This window comes from Esox lucius, chromosome 13 (genome assembly GCF_011004845.1).
Source record: "Esox lucius isolate fEsoLuc1 chromosome 13, fEsoLuc1.pri, whole genome shotgun sequence".
NCBI classification, from domain to species: Eukaryota; Metazoa; Chordata; class Actinopteri; order Esociformes; family Esocidae; genus Esox; species Esox lucius.
In genome coordinates, this window is record NC_047581.1 from 11,009,483 (window position 1) to 11,018,523 (window position 9,041).

Sequence of the window (9,041 nt, forward strand, 5' to 3'; positions counted from 1 at the left end):
TTGGGGAATTATGGACGTTGCATCCTCTGGGCTAAATAGAGTGGGACTGGCTTGTTGTCAGTGCACAGTTCAAAAGCCAGCATCCGTGATGGTATGGGGGTGCATTAGTGCGCATGGCATGGCATATCAAAATTGATATACTGTCTTTGTACTATTTTCAATTAAATACAGGAATAAATGATTTTCACACTATTGCATTTCGTTTTTATTAGCATTTTAGGCTGCTCCCAATATTTTGGGAAATGTAGTCATAACGTATACTGTGGATTTCATGATATTTGGATTCGTTTTTTACACATGCTGAATTGCCCCTATCACATATCATATATGTGTTGCTAGTGGTGGCACCCCTGTTCTGCCTTCACTGGGCCAATCCCCTCCCCAAAAACACACACACCTACTGCCCCCCTCTTCCCCAAGCCCAAACATGTCATTGGGACTTGGTTAATCTGTTCAAAGCCTCTGAAACCCCCAGAATAATCAACAGCGGGTCAGATTCTATAACAGATGCTCAAGGATGTCCGACAGGATCTCAGAGATTCCAGATCAATAGCTGCATAGGTTAAAGCACAGGGCAATGCCATGAAGCAGTGAGCCATCTGGAGCTTGACATTTGTTGCGTAAAGGAGGTATCCATTTAAAGTTATGGAAATTTGTGTAAAGTTGTGTAAATCTGGAATTTTATAACAATATCTGTAGTTGATTGACCAGGTATGAATGTACTCCAACCTATCCTGTCAGTCTGATATGAATATTTCAGTGCCGGGTTTCTCCTTACATATTGCCCTGATGGCATCTGCTGAGGGTTGACTGACAGGTTAAAATGCGTCATATTGACAAGGTATACAGTGCATTGGTTTCGGTGTGGCTCCTAATGGATGTTACAAAGAAAACTAAGCCATAAATTATAGTTTCTCTTGGCACACTGATTACTTTCAGGGTCAGGAACCAACTGACATTAAGCTAAAACACTGGAAAATTTTGCATTTCTCCTTTAATAATTATTGAGAACATTTAGTGTGTCTCCTATACAAAAAACAAGACATAATCTACACTACCACCTCTCTGGTAAATGACACCATGTTTAAATGAAGATATTTGCCTGTTGATTTAATGAGACTGCAGTGATTAATCTTCTGCTTGTCATGACAGTGGAGAAGTAAATCTAAATTAGTCCCCACAACAAACGCTAGGACTGGACATTAATTCTGCATTAGAAACATCTGAAACCTACAGCTAATCAAGCCAGAGGACACTGGAGTTCACATGAACCACAATGTTCGCTACACCCACATCATCAATCAGCCGAGAGAGAGAGGGGCAGCCATGGGAGAAAGAGGGAGAGAAAGAGGGAGAGGGAAAGAAAGGAGTACAGAGAAGGAATGAGAAAATGGAGAGTAATAGTTCACAGCTTCCTTTCTTTATAGCATTTCCCTAAACAAGTCAATGAAGTGGTTAGTAAAGCAAACTATTCACAAGTATTTGTTTTTATGAATATATATTGGGACAAAACTTAAGGACTGAATCTCTTTGGTTCAGTTTTCTAAAGCAAGCCAACATTCTTAATAAGATGTTAATCACTTTATCTGATAAGACAACCCAGCTTTATGAAGTTTAAAATGGACACACACGGACGCACACACACACACAAACACACAGAGGAACGCACGTATGCACACGCCTTTAGGGAAAGCTGATTAATAAGTCCAGACGTGATGCAATCTCCATTTTTATTAAGATGTTGAAAGCTATGAGGGGGACAGCCGCACACAGAATGGACTGACTTACCGAGCCTACAAAGGTTTGAAAAAGGGAGAGAGTGAAAAGAGGGAGTGAGAAAAGAGAGGGAGAAGAGAGACAGGGAGGTTGACAAGCAGCGATTGAGGGGGGGAAAAACGTGAAAGAAAATGGAAGAAAGGAGGATCGAGAATAATGAAGAAAAACGAGTGCAGATGGCTGCAGCAGATGGTTTCATTTCTGTCCCTCGACTGATAAGGCCTAACACTGCCACTGGGGCCGATGGGTAATGGGTGTTACCTTGCAGAGTGTGGGGCCCATCCTGGTGGCGGAGAGCAGGTGGATCAAGTCACCGTCACTCAGTCGCATCACGCCGTTGTTAAGACTGTCTCTGGAAAGTCGATTCTGAATGTGGGGCTAAATGACTGCTCAGTCTGAATTCCGTCGCAGTGGCCTGCAAATATAACAAGATTAATTTAAAAATGGCTAGTAAATGGTAGAAAACACTACATTATCTGTCCCGACTGAACATACAAAAAGAGATGGTTCATTCTAAGCTTCAGTACAATTATTCCGATCCCTAAATCGTTTGGCTTAGACCCACATGCGTTGGTGGATGATCAACATGCAAGGCATTATGACAGTTACATGGCTGAGTGAATGTGTGAAGGGGTGACGCGTACACGCGGGCATGGCTTTTTAATCATACACCACTTTTCTGGAGTGGACAATTGAACGAGTTAAGAGTGACAGATCTTTGGAAATGCCTCCCTGAGAAATCTCAAGATGCCTTTATAATCTGATCCAGAGGAAGTGTGCGTTTCTGTGTGTCCCTCTGTGTGTTCGTTGGCGATCGCCTGTATGCCAGATAAAGACTCTTTTCAGAGCACCACAGCTGTACAGTAATTAGAGCTTTGATTTGAATGTGATACCTTGTGCTGGATCTATGAGCGTGCAACGCAACACACACACACACGCGCGCACACACACTAGTGTGCTAGTGAAGCCATTCCTTCTGCTCCCCCAAAGACAGACCAGCAATTTGCCTTAATCCATATTGACTGGTCCTGAATGACCTCATTCCATAGAGTCCAGGACTTGGGATTTACTCCGAGACAGCCAATCTAAACAACCTTAACTTATACTGTGCGCGTGATTGTGCGCGTGCGTCAGCGTGTGAGTCAGTTTGTGTGTACGACTAGAGCTTGTTGGTGTCTGTATTTCACACGACTGCTGCGATGTGAAGTCCACGATAAGACGACCCTCAGTGTGTCCAGCGGCCTGTAGAATTGAACGCTTCGTCCTCACAGCCATTTGTTAGTAAAACCTATGCGGAGTTGTCAGTGCAACAGTACAACCGTATATTTTAAGTGTTCGTTCGACTGTGTATATACACCCCCGCCACACTTAAACCAGTGGCTGTAAAAGCCTCCGCAGACAGTCACAGAGGTGAAATCGCATGGAGAATCTTGCTCACAGACCAATCCATTCTTGCCTGCACAGTTCACCAGGATAGTCCAATAAGGAAAATGTGACATTTCCCCATGAGGGAAAGGGTATGTTTGGCGTTGGGGCTGTTTAGTTTACTAGTTACTTTTGGGGTTTGGGTTAAGGGGTTACGAAAAATAGGATTTTTAATGTGAATAACGTTGGGGGTTAGTAAAACTAGAATTTGGGATTGTAAACTAAAAGCTTGTTTGTAAAAACCTCTAAAGTTGAAGTGAAAACTCAAAAAGGTTAGTGTTAAGGTTAGCTTTAAGATTTGAGTAAGCATTAAGGTCAGGTTTAAGGTTAGAGTAAATGTTAAGGTCAGGCTTAAGGTTAGAGTAAGCGTTAAGGTTAGGGAAAGGTATTCATTCTGAGGTGTGGGAAAAATAAAAAACTGTATTGTTCCAACAGTGCATTAACTTGAAAGTGGAGGCACATAAACCTTGTGCTGATTTGATCTAGCTCCCCACACACACATACACACAGCCACAAAGACAGACAGGGAAGCTCTTCTCCACACCATAGGCCCAGAGGCACAGCATTAATTAACCAAAGGAATAAAAATGGACCCAGCTGGTGTTGTAACACACATACACACACACAACACACCAAATCCTAAATTATCAGTATGATCAATTTCTACTGAATTCTCTGACAAATTCTGTGATGAATGTGAGCTAGGATATGTGAGCTAGGATAAGTGAGCTAGGATAAGTGAGCTAGGATATGGGAGCAAGGATATGTGAGCTAGGATAAGTGAGCTAGGATATGTGAGCTAAGATATGTGCGGCCAGTTATCCTCTAACCTTTCAGCATTGTTGGTTAGCCTTTCACAACAGTGACCATTTTTAGCTACTGCTCCCTTGTTACTGCCGGAATTTTCCAGAACTTTCCAATCTGTCGCCACTCAGCTGTACAACCACAGGCAAGTTATGCAGAGGTTTTTGTGAGGTTTCATGCATTTGGTGCCTATAATCCCCACAGTGTCATTCTCCGTTCTAGAGAAATTATATGAATAATACCCAGTCACACACACAGATGCACACCCCCAAATAGACACACACGCAGATGTACACCCCCAAATAGACACACACACAGATGTACACCCCCAAATAGACACACACGCAGATGTACACCCCCAAATAGACACACACGCAGATGTACACCCCCATATAGACACACATTCAGATGTACACCCCCATATAGACACACATTCAGATGTACACCCCCAAATAGACACACACGCAGATGTACACCCCCAAATAGACACACATTCAGATATACACCCCCATATAGACACACATTCAGATGTACACCCCCAAATAGACACACACGCAGATGTACACCCCCAAATAGACACACACACACACAGTGTTCTTTCCCAGAGTTAATTTATGTGTGTGTTAATTTATGATGCATGTTTCAAAGCGAAACCAATCAACTACTGCGTCAGAATGGAGATTGAAATTCCTTGCCCTATATGGTAGCATTTCCCAAACTGGGGGTCATGACCTTATTTGGGGTCACCTGATTTTAAAATGGGGTCGTAAGAGAAACTGGGAGAAAAGCACTTGGTACATAGAACCAGGGTTATGGGAGTTTCCTCGAGCAGCACAGTTCTATTGAAATAGAGCAGTTCCTGTTTTCTTCCTACAAATGTGGGTCCTGTTAATGGTTTAAGTAACAAAATATGACTCACTCCCGTTAGATAAGACTTTCTGGAACACACGTTTGTCTTCTATTTCCCTGAGAATCTCTAAGGACAGGAGCAGGCAGTAAAGCAGACTGAGGGCAAAAGAACATAAGAAAGAATAATATAATTTTCTTTAGAGAAGATAAAACGCAATTATTGCCTGATGATCTTCCCTGATGCATTTTAAACTTTACTTCCCTCAGATGGAAATATTATTACAAATCAGCCTAAAACTATGTGATGGACTGTCGTAGAAGTTAAAACTTTTATTTCTTTTTACACGGTACGGATACCGTCTTTTTATTCATTCTCCTTCATCCTAGTGACTATCTGTCCTGCCTCCTGATAACACACACATGAATGCTGTATTCCTTTTCACATATCAGACTGACTTTAAAACATTACAAAGGTTATAATCAGTGTTACAAACGACATTTCCACCCAGCAAGGAACACTATTAGTGTTAGCCTGCACGCTGGCCGAGTCAAATGAGCAGCCCACCTCAGATGGCCGATTGGTTTAAGCTGCAAGCTCCAACTCAGTTGTGTTTTCGATCCTAGTGGTACGCAGTAGGCAGGCCTTCAGTGCCGAGGAACAAGAGCACTTGTTATTTGTTTTAAACCTTAAACCTTAGCTTAACTCCCTAACTTAATCTGGAGAATTTGGGTTTCTGTTTCAACCCTTTACCAAACCTAAGCTCTAGCCACTCTAAATGAATGCCTGAACATAACTTTGACCAGTTGCCGTGCAGTTTGAATGGGAAGCTGTGATAGCATGTTGCAGATGCATACGCATACATTCAAGTACGCCTTTAGATCACCACAGGGAAAATCCTAACTGATTCCAGTTTATTCCAGCAAAACTACATTAGACATGCCATTGTTTCACATACAGCACAGACCCGGCCTGTAGAAATACGTTCTGTTTCCACTTTGTAATGGAACACACAATAAATCTCTCTTAGGTTCTCAGAACAGTGATCAGTCTCTGTGGCTTAGGCCTGTATGTCAGGGGTGGAGAGACGTTAGCCCACACATGGAAGACAGCTCCCAGACAGTACTGGCAGGCAACCTTGGGTTTTAAGCAGCAGGTTAGTATTCAAAAGGTTGCTGGTTCAAACACCCAAGTTGACAAGGAAAAACAAGCCGTCTGTGCCCTTGAGCAAGGCTGGTAGCGCTGATTGATCCTGTAACTTGCTTTAGGTAAAGACTGTCTAAAGGATTAAACGATCAGTGTAAATGACAGCAACAGCAAATAATTTTTTTATTTTAACAATTTCACTTCAAGCAAAGGTTAGATTTCTCTCACAAGTGTAAGATCAATGATAAAAAAAAAAAGAAATAGCCTTTTTGGCTCAGTTTTACCATCAGGGACAATATTTTTGGAAGGTACTGTATATTTCTTGTTTATTGTCTCCTACAATGTATTTTATTTGGCTCTGGGAATCTGTCTTGGTCAGTGCATATGTACACGCAACTCAATGAAAGTCACATGCAATTTCTCAGACAAGTCGGTCCTGAATTTGACACCAGCCATTTGGTATTTTCAAAATTACATAACAAAATGGTCCCGAATGAACAATAAAATTCCCTTGTTTGTGGTCTGGCACATCAATGCTCTACATCAATAAATCAGTCATTAAAATGAATATTATTGTAACAATGTTGCAAATAATGTGAAGACTCAACAAATGCATAAGCAGTCACATATACTTCATGATGGTGCTATGATGGGCAGATTATATTTGCCTGGACACACATGCTCAAGAAAAAAACTTTCTTTGTGGGGGACAACAGGTTCATGGCTGACTTAAATTAAAACCTCTCCAGCCCTCCCTTGCTTCCCATATACCTCTCCCCTCACTCTGCCTCCCTCTTTTCCCCACAGTGCCTTCTTCATTCCTTCTCTTCCTCTCTCGCGATCAACCAGAGCATCCTGTACTAACGTGTTCAACCCATCAGTGGGCTGTCATCGCTGCATGTGTTCCTTTCGTCTCCCATTGCAGGTGGTCCTCATTCCCGCCTTTGTCTGGCCTAAGGCGAGAGAGAGAGAGGGAAAAGGATCTCTGTAAAGAAAGAGTATTAAAGAATTTCTTCGGAGAGACAAGCTTTGCCTACAGTACCTCAGCCACGTTGTGTCAGCGAACGTGTTGGGACGTGTTCACACTCAGTTATCAATGTTTCCTCGACATGATTCATCCCCCTTTGCCATCCCCAGTTTCCTGTGGATATAATTGAGATTGACACCAAGTGTGGGGATGTAAGAATGAAGTGTTTTGGCCGTTCAGCTGCTGTACCGTGAATCATACTTTATGAATGCATGTTCTTCATGCCTGGGTACACCTCTGTTGGGGAATTGAATATTTTTATCTTGCAAGTGTGGGTGAATATTATCTAAGATGCATTGTTTGTTTTGCGAAACATTAGCATTATCATTATAAATCCACTACAGTAGGAGAAAAGTGATACCGGAGAGTATAAATTATGCCACTGAAATGCATGTTAGTTACACCTGTACACGTGTGTATGTTTTAAGGAATGCTTTGTATATTAGCCACCTGTTCTGGTGTAAATAATGTGATATATTGTGTAAATATCCTGCAGGGAGAATATATATCAGCAAACATGCATATAGGACCACAGGAAGTTAGGTTATTTATTGATGGATGGACACAAGTGTTGTTTAGATTATAAGCAAGTGATCCCGTCCACACGAGCAATCTGTTTGGTTTTCTTATGAGAAAAATGTACATGATGTTTACTGATAAAAGGTATCTGTATACATGAGTCAATAAAGGCTTGAACTTCATTTTAACTAGGGTGGGGTATGTAGAAGATGCATTGATGTTTTGTAACCTCTTTATATTAAATGTGAAATAAATGTGTACGTGTATTGATCCAAACTATGATTTATACAGTGACTTGTGAGTGCTACACACCCCTTGCAGTCAACACATTTTGCTGCCTTAAATTTTAATCAAAAAATGGATTACATTCGATTTTTCGCCCCCTGTAGATCTCCATAACCACATTTTCAAGTGTTCAAAATGACTTTTGAATTAAAATGAGGAAGTATTGATGATCTATGTCTTAATACCTCAGAGTTATTGCTTGCAAGCACCTTCAACTTCTGTGAATCATTTATAAATGATATTATAAATAATATTTTACCAACTAGCCAATATGTAGATGCTTTACAGACTATCTACAAACTATGAAAAACCTACTAACAGTAATCCAGAGTTAATTAAAAGTGATACAAAATGCTTGCTAAGGTTAGGGTTAGTAAATAAACTACCCTAATCCTATCCCAAACCCTTACTTACTCTAAACCTAACCCTAACTGTGTCAAGCCTTTACTGTATTTTTTTTATATTTTGTTGATAGTATGAATATCTGTAAAGCAACTACAGACTGCAGATGATAAACATGACTATCCAAATAAAGTGTAGCCAAAGCGTTTTACTTTTCGCACAGGCTTTGCTCCTTTCCCATTTATTTTGAACCTAACAAACTTTCCAGTCCCTGTTGTTGACAGGCATACAAATATACTGTACATCATGCTGTCATCACAACCCTGTTAACTACAATGGGGCATGCAACATCCTATTCACTCCACATTCCTGGTCAGACTGAAAGGAGGAAGCCTATGTTAAAAGTAATCCAAATAATCCCTTCTGTTTCCAACTACTCTTATCATAAATACTACAAGACAACATGGCAAAGACGGTGACGAATTCGAGACACGTTTGTGTTTTCCATGTGAAAACTAGTCCATAACTTTCTTTCGCTCTAGAAATGTGCTGCTGTTCTTCTGATATTTAAAACACACATTCCCTAAGTCAATAAATGCTGAGGTCTGTGCTGACTGGGAGGTTTAGACCTTCCCCTACTGTACACCACCTTTGACTGGGAGGTTTAGACCTTCCCCTACTGTACACCACCTTTGACTGGGAGGTTTAGACCTTCCCCTACTGTACACCACCTCTGACTGGGAGGTTTAGACCTTCCCCTACTGTACACCACCTTTGACTGGGAGGTTTAGACCTTCCCCTACTGTACACCACCTCTGACTGGGAGGTTTAGACCTTCCACTACTGTACACCACCTCTGACTGGGATGTT